Here is a 14,351-nt window from a genome sequence, read left to right as displayed (position 1 = left end):
CGAAAACTAGCTTACATGCAAAGTTTAAGCACGATCTGAGCACTTTTATGTTTGGCTCATTTTGGGTGGTATGGGAGATCGAACCAAGAGCTCACTGGAATTTTACGGAATTCATCCAAAATGGGCCAAACACGAAAGTTCTGCGGCGTAGCTCAAATTTTGTGTACATGTTTTGTTAACGAAAACTAGCTTGCATGCAAAGTTTAAGCACGATCTGAGCACTTTTATGTTTGGCTCATTTTGGGTGGTATGGGAGATCGAACCAAGAGCTCACTGGAATTTTACGGAATTCATCCAAAATGGGCCAAACACGAAAGTTCTGCGGCGTAGCTCAAATTTTGTGTACATGTTTTGTTAACGAAAACTAGCTTGCATGCAAAGTTTAAGCACGATCTGAGCACTTTTATGTTTGGCTCATTTTGGGTGGTATGGGAGATCGAACCAAGAGCTCACTGGAATTTTACGGAATTCATCCAAAATGGGCCAAACACGAAAGTTCTGCGGCGTAGCTCAAATTTTGTGTACATGTTTTGTTAACGAAAACTAGCTTACATGCAAAGTTTAAGCACGATCTGAGCACTTTTATGTTTGGCTCATTTTGGGTGGTATGGGAGATCGAGCCAAGGGCCCACTGGAATTTTACGGAATTCATCCAAAATGGGCCAAACACGAAAGTTCTGCGGCGTAGCTCAAATTTTGTGTACATGTTTTGTTAACGAAAACTAGCTTGCATGCAAAGTTTAAGCACGATCTGAGCACTTTTATGTTTGGCTCATTTTGGGTGGTATGGGAGATCGAACCAAGAGCTCACTGGAATTTTACGGAATTCATCCAAAATGGGCCAAACACGAAAGTTCTGCGACGTAGCTCAAATTTTGTGTACATGTTTTGTTAACGAAAACTAGCTTACATGCAAAGTTTAAGCACGATCTGAGCACTTTTATGTTTGGCTCATTTTGGGTGGTATGGGAGATCGAGCCAAGGGCCCACTGGAATTTTACGGAATTCATCCAAAATGGGCCAAACACGAAAGTTCTGCGGCGTAGCTCAAATTTTGTGTACATGTTTTGTTAACGAAAACTAGCTTACATGCAAAGTTTAAGCACGATCTGAGCACTTTTATGTTTGGCTCATTTTGGGTGGTATGGGAGATCGAACCAAGAGCTCACTGGAATTTTACGGAATTCATCCAAAATGGGCCAAACACGAAAGTTCTGCGGCGTAGCTCAAATTTTGTGTACATGTTTTGTTAACGAAAACTAGCTTGCATGCAAAGTTTAAGCACGATCTGAGCACTTTTATGTTTGGCTCATTTTGGGTGGTATGGGAGATCGAACCAAGAGCTCACTGGAATTTTACGGAATTCATCCAAAATGGGCCAAACACGAAAGTTCTGCGGCGTAGCTCAAATTTTGTGTACATGTTTTGTTAACGAAAACTAGCTTGCATGCAAAGTTTAAGCACGATCTGAGCACTTTTATGTTTGGCTCATTTTGGGTGGTATGGGAGATCGAACCAAGAGCTCACTGGAATTTTACGGAATTCATCCAAAATGGGCCAAACACGAAAGTTCTGCGGCGTAGCTCAAATTTTGTGTACATGTTTTGTTAACGAAAACTAGCTTACATGCAAAGTTTAAGCACGATCTGAGCACTTTTATGTTTGGCTCATTTTGGGTGGTATGGGAGATCGAGCGAAGGGCCCACTGGAATTTTACGGAATTCATCCAAAATGGGCCAAACACGAAAGTTCTGCGGCGTAGCTCAAATTTTGTGTACATGTTTTGTTAACGAAAACTAGCTTGCATGCAAAGTTTAAGCACGATCTGAGCACTTTTATGTTTGGCTCATTTTGGGTGGTATGGGAGATCGAACCAAGAGCTCACTGGAATTTTACGGAATTCATCCAAAATGGGCCAAACACGAAAGTTCTGCGGCGTAGCTCAAATTTTGTGTACATGTTTTGTTAACGAAAACTAGCTTACATGCAAAGTTTAAGCACGATCTGAGCACTTTTATGTTTGGCTCATTTTGGGTGATATGGGAGATCGAGCCAAGGGCCCACTGGAATTTTACGGAATTCATCCAAAATGGGCCAAACACGAAAGTTCTGCGGCGTAGCTCAAATTTTGTGTACATGTTTTGTTAACGAAAACTAGCTTACATGCAAAGTTTAAGCACGATCTGAGCACTTTTATGTCTGACACATTTTGGGTGGTATGGGAGATCGAACCAAGAGCTCACTGGAATTTTACGGAATTCATCCAAAATGGGCCAAACACGAAAGTTCTGCGGCGTAGCTCAAATTTTGTGTACATGTTTTGTTAACGAAAACTAGCTTGCATGCAAAGTTTAAGCACGATCTGAGCACTTTTATGTTTGGCTCATTTTGGGTGGTATGGGAGATCGAACCAAGAGCTCACTGGAATTTTACGGAATTCATCCAAAATGGGCCAAACACGAAAGTTCTGCGGCGTAGCTCAAATTTTGTGTACATGTTTTGTTAACGAAAACTAGCTTACATGCAAAGTTTAAGCACGATCTGAGCACTTTTACGTTTGGCTCATTTTGGGTGGTATGGGAGATCGAGCCAAGGGCCCACTGGAATTTTACGGAATTCATCCAAAATGGGCCAAACACGAAAGTTCTGCGGCGTAGCTCAAATTTTGTGTACATGTTTTGTTAACGAAAACTAGCTTACATGCAAAGTTTAAGCACGATCTGAGCACTTTTATGTTTGGCTCATTTTGGGTGGTATGGGAGATCGAACCAAGAGCTCACTGGAATTTTACGGAATTCATCCAAAATGGGCCAAACACGAAAGTTCTGCGGCGTAGCTCAAATTTTGTGTACATGTTTTGTTAACGAAAACTAGCTTGCATGCAAAGTTTAAGCACGATCTGAGCACTTTTATGTTTGGCTCATTTTGGGTGGTATGGGAGATCGAACCAAGAGCTCACTGGAATTTTACGGAATTCATCCAAAATGGGCCAAACACGAAAGTTCTGCGGCGTAGCTCAAATTTTGTGTACATGTTTTGTTAACGAAAACTAGCTTGCATGCAAAGTTTAAGCACGATCTGAGCACTTTTATGTTTGGCTCATTTTGGGTGGTATGGGAGATCGAACCAAGAGCTCACTGGAATTTTACGGAATTCATCCAAAATGGGCCAAACACGAAAGTTCTGCGGCGTAGCTCAAATTTTGTGTACATGTTTTGTTAACGAAAACTAGCTTACATGCAAAGTTTAAGCACGATCTGAGCACTTTTATGTTTGGCTCATTTTGGGTGGTATGGGAGATCGAACCAAGAGCTCACTGGAATTTTACGGAATTCATCCAAAATGGGCCAAACACGAAAGTTCTGCGGCGTAGCTCAAATTTTGTGTACATGTTTTGTTAACGAAAACTAGCTTACATGCAAAGTTTAAGCACGATCTGAGCACTTTTATGTTTGGCTCATTTTGGGTGGTATGGGAGATCGAACCAAGAGCTCACTGGAATTTTACGGAATTCATCCAAAATGGGCCAAACACGAAAGTTCTGCGGCGTAGCTCAAATTTTGTGTACATGTTTTGTTAACGAAAACTAGCTTGCATGCAAAGTTTAAGCACGATCTGAGCACTTTTATGTTTGGCTCATTTTGGGTGGTATGGGAGATCGAACCAAGAGCTCACTGGAATTTTACGGAATTCATCCAAAATGGGCCAAACACGAAAGTTCTGCGGCGTAGCTCAAATTTTGTGTACATGTTTTGTTAACGAAAACTAGCTTGCATGCAAAGTTTAAGCACGATCTGAGCACTTTTATGTTTGGCTCATTTTGGGTGGTATGGGAGATCGAACCAAGAGCTCACTGGAATTTTACGGAATTCATCCAAAATGGGCCAAACACGAAAGTTCTGCGGCGTAGCTCAAATTTTGTGTACATGTTTTGTTAACGAAAACTAGCTTACATGCAAAGTTTAAGCACGATCTGAGCACTTTTATGTTTGGCTCATTTTGGGTGGTATGGGAGATCGAGCCAAGGGCCCACTGGAATTTTACGGAATTCATCCAAAATGGGCCAAACACGAAAACTCTGCGACGTTGCTCAAATTTTGTGTACATGTTTTGTTAACGAAAACTAGCTTGCATGCAAAGTTTAAGCACGATCTGAGCACTTTTATGTTTGGCTCATTTTGGGTGGTATGGGAGATCGAGCCAAGGGCCCACTGGAATTTTACGGAATTCATCCAAAATGGGCCAAACACGAAAGTTCTGCGGCGTAGCTCAAATTTTGTGTACATGTTTTGTTAACGAAAACTAGCTTGCATGCAAAGTTTAAGCACGATCTGAGCACTTTTATGTTTGGCTCATTTTGGGTGGTATGGGAGATCGAGCCAAGGGCCCACTGGAATTTTACGGAATTCATCCAAAATGGGCCAAACACGAAAGTTCTGCGGCGTAGCTCAAATTTTGTGTACATGTTTTGTTAACGAAAACTAGCTTACATGCAAAGTTTAAGCACGATCTGAGCACTTTTATGTTTGGCTCATTTTGGGTGGTATGGGAGATCGAACCAAGAGCTCACTGGAATTTTACGGAATTCATCCAAAATGGGCCAAACACGAAAGTTCTGCGGCGTAGCTCAAATTTTGTGTACATGTTTTGTTAACGAAAACTAGCTTACATGCAAAGTTTAAGCACGATCTGAGCACTTTTATGTTTGGCTCATTTTGGGTGGTATGGGAGATCGAACCAAGAGCTCACTGGAATTTTACGGAATTCATCCAAAATGGGCCAAACACGAAAGTTCTGCGGCGTAGCTCAAATTTTGTGTACATGTTTTGTTAACGAAAACTAGCTTGCATGCAAAGTTTAAGCACGATCTGAGCACTTTTATGTTTGGCTCATTTTGGGTGGTATGGGAGATCGAACCAAGAGCTCACTGGAATTTTACGGAATTCATCCAAAATGGGCCAAACACGAAAGTTCTGCGGCGTAGCTCAAATTTTGTGTACATGTTTTGTTAACGAAAACTAGCTTGCATGCAAAGTTTAAGCACGATCTGAGCACTTTTATGTTTGGCTCATTTTGGGTGGTATGGGAGATCGAACCAAGAGCTCACTGGAATTTTACGGAATTCATCCAAAATGGGCCAAACACGAAAGTTCTGCGGCGTAGCTCAAATTTTGTGTACATGTTTTGTTAACGAAAACTAGCTTACATGCAAAGTTTAAGCACGATCTGAGCACTTTTATGTTTGGCTCATTTTGGGTGGTATGGGAGATCGAGCCAAGGGCCCACTGGAATTTTACGGAATTCATCCAAAATGGGCCAAACACGAAAGTTCTGCGGCGTAGCTCAAATTTTGTGTACATGTTTTGTTAACGAAAACTAGCTTGCATGCAAAGTTTAAGCACGATCTGAGCACTTTTATGTTTGGCTCATTTTGGGTGGTATGGGAGATCGAACCAAGAGCTCACTGGAATTTTACGGAATTCATCCAAAATGGGCCAAACACGAAAGTTCTGCGGCGTTGCTCAAATTTTGTGTACATGTTTTGTTAACGAAAACTAGCTTACATGCAAAGTTTAAGCACGATCTGAGCACTTTTATGTTTGGCTCATTTTGGGTGGTATGGGAGATCGAACCAAGAGCTCACTGGAATTTTACGGAATTCATCCAAAATGGGCCAAACACGAAAGTTCTGCGGCGTAGCTCAAATTTTGTGTACATGTTTTGTTAACGAAAACTAGCTTGCATGCAAAGTTTAAGCACGATCTGAGCACTTTTATGTTTGGCTCATTTTGGGTGGTATGGGAGATCGAACCAAGAGCTCACTGGAATTTTACGGAATTCATCCAAAATGGGCCAAACACGAAAGTTCTGCGGCGTAGCTCAAATTTTGTGTACATGTTTTGTTAACGAAAACTAGCTTGCATGCAAAGTTTAAGCACGATCTGAGCACTTTTATGTTTGGCTCATTTTGGGTGGTATGGGAGATCGAACCAAGAGCTCACTGGAATTTTACGGAATTCATCCAAAATGGGCCAAACACGAAAGTTCTGCGGCGTAGCTCAAATTTTGTGTACATGTTTTGTTAACGAAAACTAGCTTACATGCAAAGTTTAAGCACGATCTGAGCACTTTTATGTTTGGCTCATTTTGGGTGGTATGGGAGATCGAGCCAAGGGCCCACTGGAATTTTACGGAATTCATCCAAAATGGGCCAAACACGAAAGTTCTGCGGCGTAGCTCAAATTTTGTGTACATGTTTTGTTAACGAAAACTAGCTTGCATGCAAAGTTTAAGCACGATCTGAGCACTTTTATGTTTGGCTCATTTTGGGTGGTATGGGAGATCGAGCCAAGGGCCCACTGGAATTTTACGGAATTCATCCAAAATGGGCCAAACACGAAAGTTCTGCGGCGTAGCTCAAATTTTGTGTACATGTTTTGTTAACGAAAACTAGCTTACATGCAAAGTTTAAGCACGATCTGAGCACTTTTATGTTTGGCTCATTTTGGGTGGTATGGGAGATCGAGCGAAGGGCCCACTGGAATTTTACGGAATTCATCCAAAATGGGCCAAACACGAAAGTTCTGCGGCGTAGCTCAAATTTTGTGTACATGTTTTGTTAACGAAAACTAGCTTGCATGCGAAGTTTAAGCACGATCTGAGCACTTTTATGTTTGGCTCATTTTGGGTGGTATGGGAGATCGAACCAAGAGCTCACTGGAATTTTACGGAATTCATCCAAAATGGGCCAAACACGAAAGTTCTGCGGCGTAGCTCAAATTTTGTGTACATGTTTTGTTAACGAAAACTAGCTTACATGCAAAGTTTAAGCACGATCTGAGCACTTTTATGTTTGGCTCATTTTGGGTGGTATGGGAGATCGAACCAAGAGCTCACTGGAATTTTACGGAATTCATCCAAAATGGGCCAAACACGAAAGTTCTGCGGCGTAGCTCAAATTTTGTGTACATGTTTTGTTAACGAAAACTAGCTTGCATGCAAAGTTTAAGCACGATCTGAGCACTTTTATGTTTGGCTCATTTTGGGTGGTATGGGAGATCGAACCAAGAGCTCACTGGAATTTTACGGAATTCATCCAAAATGGGCCAAACACGAAAGTTCTGCGGCGTAGCTCAAATTTTGTGTACATGTTTTGTTAACGAAAACTAGCTTGCATGCAAAGTTTAAGCACGATCTGAGCACTTTTATGTTTGGCTCATTTTGGGTGGTATGGGAGATCGAACCAAGAGCTCACTGGAATTTTACGGAATTCATCCAAAATGGGCCAAACACGAAAGTTCTGCGGCGTAGCTCAAATTTTGTGTACATGTTTTGTTAACGAAAACTAGCTTACATGCAAAGTTTAAGCACGATCTGAGCACTTTTATGTTTGGCTCATTTTGGGTGGTATGGGAGATCGAGCCAAGGGCCCACTGGAATTTTACGGAATTCATCCAAAATGGGCCAAACACGAAAACTCTGCGACGTTGCTCAAATTTTGTGTACATGTTTTGTTAACGAAAACTAGCTTGCATGCAAAGTTTAAGCACGATCTGAGCACTTTTATGTTTGGCTCATTTTGGGTGGTATGGGAGATCGAGCCAAGGGCCCACTGGAATTTTACGGAATTCATCCAAAATGGGCCAAACACGAAAGTTCTGCGGCGTAGCTCAAATTTTGTGTACATGTTTTGTTAACGAAAACTAGCTTGCATGCAAAGTTTAAGCACGATCTGAGCACTTTTATGTTTGGCTTATTTTGGGTGGTATGGGAGATCGAGCCAAGGGCCCACTGGAATTTTACGGAATTCATCCAAAATGGGCCAAACACGAAAGTTCTGCGGCGTAGCTCAAATTTTGTGTACATGTTTTGTTAACGAAAACTAGCTTACATGCAAAGTTTAAGCACGATCTGAGCACTTTTATGTTTGGCTCATTTTGGGTGGTATGGGAGATCGAGCCAAGGGCCCACTGGAATTTTACGGAATTCATCCAAAATGGGCCAAACACGAAAGTTCTGCGGCGTAGCTCAAATTTTGTGTACATGTTTTGTTAACGAAAACTAGCTTACATGCAAAGTTTAAGCACGATCTGAGCACTTTTATGTTTGGCTCATTTTGGGTGGTATGGGAGATCGAACCAAGAGCTCACTGGAATTTTACGGAATTCATCCAAAATGGGCCAAACACGAAAGTTCTGCGGCGTAGCTCAAATTTTGTGTACATGTTTTGTTAACGAAAACTAGCTTACATGCAAAGTTTAAGCACGATCTGAGCACTTTTATGTTTGGCTCATTTTGGGTGGTATGGGAGATCGAACCAAGAGCTCACTGGAATTTTACGGAATTCATCCAAAATGGGCCAAACACGAAAGTTCTGCGGCGTAGCTCAAATTTTGTGTACATGTTTTGTTAACGAAAACTAGCTTGCATGCAAAGTTTAAGCACGATCTGAGCACTTTTATGTTTGGCTCATTTTGGGTGGTATGGGAGATCGAGCCAAGGGCCCACTGGAATTTTACGGAATTCATCCAAAATGGGCCAAACACGAAAGTTCTGCGGCGTAGCTCAAATTTTGTGTACATGTTTTGTTAACGAAAACTAGCTTACATGCAAAGTTTAAGCACGATCTGAGCACTTTTATGTTTGGCTTATTTTGGGTGGTATGGGAGATCGAGCCAAGGGCCCACTGGAATTTTACGGAATTCATCCAAAATGGGCCAAACACGAAAGTTCTGCGGCGTAGCTCAAATTTTGTGTACATGTTTTGTTAACGAAAACTAGCTTACATGCAAAGTTTAAGCACGATCTGAGCACTTTTATGTTTGGCTCATTTTGGGTGGTATGGGAGATCGAGCCAAGGGCCCACTGGAATTTTACGGAATTCATCCAAAATGGGCCAAACACGAAAACTCTGCGACGTTGCTCAAATTTTGTGTACATGTTTTGTTAACGAAAACTAGCTTGCATGCAAAGTTTAAGCACGATCTGAGCACTTTTATGTTTGGCTCATTTTGGGTGGTATGGGAGATCGAGCCAAGGGCCCACTGGAATTTTACGGAATTCATCCAAAATGGGCCAAACACGAAAGTTCTGCGGCGTAGCTCAAATTTTGTGTACATGTTTTGTTAACGAAAACTAGCTTGCATGCAAAGTTTAAGCACGATCTGAGCACTTTTATGTTTGGCTTATTTTGGGTGGTATGGGAGATCGAGCCAAGGGCCCACTGGAATTTTACGGAATTCATCCAAAATGGGCCAAACACGAAAGTTCTGCGGCGTAGCTCAAATTTTGTGTACATGTTTTGTTAACGAAAACTAGCTTACATGCAAAGTTTAAGCACGATCTGAGCACTTTTATGTTTGGCTCATTTTGGGTGGTATGGGAGATCGAGCCAAGGGCCCACTGGAATTTTACGGAATTCATCCAAAATGGGCCAAACACGAAAGTTCTGCGGCGTAGCTCAAATTTTGTGTACATGTTTTGTTAACGAAAACTAGCTTACATGCAAAGTTTAAGCACGATCTGAGCACTTTTATGTTTGGCTCATTTTGGGTGGTATGGGAGATCGAGCCAAGGGCCCACTGGAATTTTACGGAATTCATCCAAAATGGGCCAAACACGAAAGTTCTGCGGCGTAGCTCAAATTTTGTGTACATGTTTTGTTAACGAAAACTAGCTTACATGCAAAGTTTAAGCACGATCTGAGCACTTTTATGTTTGGCTCATTTTGGGTGGTATGGGAGATCGAACCAAGAGCTCACTGGAATTTTACGGAATTCATCCAAAATGGGCCAAACACGAAAGTTCTGCGGCGTAGCTCAAATTTTGTGTACATGTTTTGTTAACGAAAACTAGCTTACATGCAAAGTTTAAGCACGATCTGAGCACTTTTATGTTTGGCTCATTTTGGGTGGTATGGGAGATCGAACCAAGAGCTCACTGGAATTTTACGGAATTCATCCAAAATGGGCCAAACACGAAAGTTCTGCGGCGTAGCTCAAATTTTGTGTACATGTTTTGTTAACGAAAACTAGCTTGCATGCAAAGTTTAAGCACGATCTGAGCACTTTTATGTTTGGCTCATTTTGGGTGGTATGGGAGATCGAGCCAAGGGCCCACTGGAATTTTACGGAATTCATCCAAAATGGGCCAAACACGAAAGTTCTGCGGCGTAGCTCAAATTTTGTGTACATGTTTTGTTAACGAAAACTAGCTTACATGCAAAGTTTAAGCACGATCTGAGCACTTTTATGTTTGGCTCATTTTGGGTGGTATGGGAGATCGAACCAAGAGCTCACTGGAATTTTACGGAATTCATCCAAAATGGGCCAAACACGAAAGTTCTGCGGCGTAGCTCAAATTTTGTGTACATGTTTTGTTAACGAAAACTAGCTTACATGCAAAGTTTAAGCACGATCTGAGCACTTTTATGTTTGGCTCATTTTGGGTGGTATGGGAGATCGAACCAAGAGCTCACTGGAATTTTACGGAATTCATCCAAAATGGGCCAAACACGAAAGTTCTGCGGCGTAGCTCAAATTTTGTGTACATGTTTTGTTAACGAAAACTAGCTTGCATGCAAAGTTTAAGCACGATCTGAGCACTTTTATGTTTGGCTCATTTTGGGTGGTATGGGAGATCGAACCAAGAGCTCACTGGAATTTTACGGAATTCATCCAAAATGGGCCAAACACGAAAGTTCTGCGGCGTAGCTCAAATTTTGTGTACATGTTTTGTTAACGAAAACTAGCTTGCATGCAAAGTTTAAGCACGATCTGAGCACTTTTATGTTTGGCTCATTTTGGGTGGTATGGGAGATCGAACCAAGAGCTCACTGGAATTTTACGGAATTCATCCAAAATGGGCCAAACACGAAAGTTCTGCGGCGTAGCTCAAATTTTGTGTACATGTTTTGTTAACGAAAACTAGCTTACATGCAAAGTTTAAGCACGATCTGAGCACTTTTATGTTTGGCTCATTTTGGGTGGTATGGGAGATCGAGCCAAGGGCCCACTGGAATTTTACGGAATTCATCCAAAATGGGCCAAACACGAAAGTTCTGCGGCGTAGCTCAAATTTTGTGTACATGTTTTGTTAACGAAAACTAGCTTACATGCAAAGTTTAAGCACGATCTGAGCACTTTTATGTCTGACACATTTTGGGTGGTATGGGAGATCGAACCAAGAGCTCACTGGAATTTTACGGAATTCATCCAAAATGGGCCAAACACGAAAGTTCTGCGGCGTAGCTCAAATTTTGTGTACATGTTTTGTTAACGAAAACTAGCTTGCATGCAAAGTTTAAGCACGATCTGAGCACTTTTATGTTTGGCTCATTTTGGGTGGTATGGGAGATCGAACCAAGAGCTCACTGGAATTTTACGGAATTCATCCAAAATGGGCCAAACACGAAAGTTCTGCGGCGTAGCTCAAATTTTGTGTACATGTTTTGTTAACGAAAACTAGCTTGCATGCAAAGTTTAAGCACGATCTGAGCACTTTTATGTTTGGCTCATTTTGGGTGGTATGGGAGATCGAACCAAGAGCTCACTGGAATTTTACGGAATTCATCCAAAATGGGCCAAACACGAAAGTTCTGCGGCGTAGCTCAAATTTTGTGTACATGTTTTGTTAACGAAAACTAGCTTACATGCAAAGTTTAAGCACGATCTGAGCACTTTTATGTTTGGCTCATTTTGGGTGGTATGGGAGATCGAGCCAAGGGCCCACTGGAATTTTACGGAATTCATCCAAAATGGGCCAAACACGAAAGTTCTGCGGCGTAGCTCAAATTTTGTGTACATGTTTTGTTAACGAAAACTAGCTTGCATGCAAAGTTTAAGCACGATCTGAGCACTTTTATGTTTGGCTCATTTTGGGTGGTATGGGAGATCGAACCAAGAGCTCACTGGAATTTTACGGAATTCATCCAAAATGGGCCAAACACGAAAGTTCTGCGGCGTAGCTCAAATTTTGTGTACATGTTTTGTTAACGAAAACTAGCTTGCATGCAAAGTTTAAGCACGATCTGAGCACTTTTATGTTTGGCTCATTTTGGGTGGTATGGGAGATCGAACCAAGAGCTCACTGGAATTTTACGGAATTCATCCAAAATGGGCCAAACACGAAAGTTCTGCGGCGTAGCTCAAATTTTGTGTACATGTTTTGTTAACGAAAACTAGCTTACATGCAAAGTTTAAGCACGATCTGAGCACTTTTATGTTTGGCTCATTTTGGGTGGTATGGGAGATCGAGCCAAGGGCCCACTGGAATTTTACGGAATTCATCCAAAATGGGCCAAACACGAAAGTTCTGCGGCGTAGCTCAAATTTTGTGTACATGTTTTGTTAACGAAAACTAGCTTACATGCAAAGTTTAAGCACGATCTGAGCACTTTTATGTTTGGCTCATTTTGGGTGGTATGGGAGATCGAGCCAAGGGCCCACTGGAATTTTACGGAATTCATCCAAAATGGGCCAAACACGAAAGTTCTGCGGCGTAGCTCAAATTTTGTGTACATGTTTTGTTAACGAAAACTAGCTTGCATGCAAAGTTTAAGCACGATCTGAGCACTTTTATGTTTGGCTCATTTTGGGTGGTATGGGAGATCGAGCCAAGGGCCCACTGGAATTTTACGGAATTCATCCAAAATGGGCCAAACACGAAAGTTCTGCGGCGTAGCTCAAATTTTGTGTACATGTTTTGTTAACGAAAACTAGCTTACATGCAAAGTTTAAGCACGATCTGAGCACTTTTATGTTTGGCTCATTTTGGGTGGTATGGGAGATCGAACCAAGAGCTCACTGGAATTTTACGGAATTCATCCAAAATGGGCCAAACACGAAAGTTCTGCGGCGTAGCTCAAATTTTGTGTACATGTTTTGTTAACGAAAACTAGCTTGCATGCAAAGTTTAAGCACGATCTGAGCACTTTTATGTTTGGCTCATTTTGGGTGGTATGGGAGATCGAACCAAGAGCTCACTGGAATTTTACGGAATTCATCCAAAATGGGCCAAACACGAAAGTTCTGCGGCGTAGCTCAAATTTTGTGTACATGTTTTGTTAACGAAAACTAGCTTACATGCAAAGTTTAAGCACGATCTGAGCACTTTTAGGTTTGGCTCATTTTGGGTGGTATGGGAGATCGAGCCAAGGGCCCACTGGAATTTTACGGAATTCATCCAAAATGGGCCAAACACGAAAGTTCTGCGGCGTAGCTCAAATTTTGTGTACATGTTTTGTTAACGAAAACTAGCTTACATGCAAAGTTTAAGCACGATCTGAGCACTTTTATGTTTGGCTCATTTTGGGTGGTATGGGAGATCGAACCAAGAGCTCACTGGAATTTTACGGAATTCATCCAAAATGGGCCAAACACGAAAGTTCTGCGGCGTAGCTCAAATTTTGTGTACATGTTTTGTTAACGAAAACTAGCTTGCATGCAAAGTTTAAGCACGATCTGAGCACTTTTATGTTTGGCTCATTTTGGGTGGTATGGGAGATCGAACCAAGAGCTCACTGGAATTTTACGGAATTCATCCAAAATGGGCCAAACACGAAAGTTCTGCGGCGTAGCTCAAATTTTGTGTACATGTTTTGTTAACGAAAACTAGCTTGCATGCAAAGTTTAAGCACGATCTGAGCACTTTTATGTTTGGCTCATTTTGGGTGGTATGGGAGATCGAACCAAGAGCTCACTGGAATTTTACGGAATTCATCCAAAATGGGCCAAACACGAAAGTTCTGCGGCGTAGCTCAAATTTTGTGTACATGTTTTGTTAACGAAAACTAGCTTACATGCAAAGTTTAAGCACGATCTGAGCACTTTTATGTTTGGCTCATTTTGGGTGGTATGGGAGATCGAGCCAAGGGCCCACTGGAATTTTACGGAATTCATCCAAAATGGGCCAAACACGAAAGTTCTGCGGCGTAGCTCAAATTTTGTGTACATGTTTTGTTAACGAAAACTAGCTTACATGCAAAGTTTAAGCACGATCTGAGCACTTTTATGTTTGGCTCATTTTGGGTGGTATGGGAGATCGAACCAAGAGCTCACTGGAATTTTACGGAATTCATCCAAAATGGGCCAAACACGAAAGTTCTGCGGCGTAGCTCAAATTTTGTGTACATGTTTTGTTAACGAAAACTAGCTTGCATGCAAAGTTTAAGCACGATCTGAGCACTTTTATGTTTGGCTCATTTTGGGTGGTATGGGAGATCGAACCAAGAGCTCACTGGAATTTTACGGAATTCATCCAAAATGGGCCAAACACGAAAGTTCTGCGGCGTAGCTCAAATTTTGTGTACATGTTTTGTTAACGAAAACTAGCTTACATGCAAAGTTTAAGCA

The sequence above is a fragment of the Sabethes cyaneus genome, chromosome 2, assembly GCF_943734655.1.
Source record: "Sabethes cyaneus chromosome 2, idSabCyanKW18_F2, whole genome shotgun sequence".
NCBI lineage: Eukaryota > Metazoa > Arthropoda > Insecta > Diptera > Culicidae > Sabethes > Sabethes cyaneus.
The sequence above is the reverse complement of the archived record's forward strand: the minus strand, read 5'-3'. Positions refer to the sequence as shown.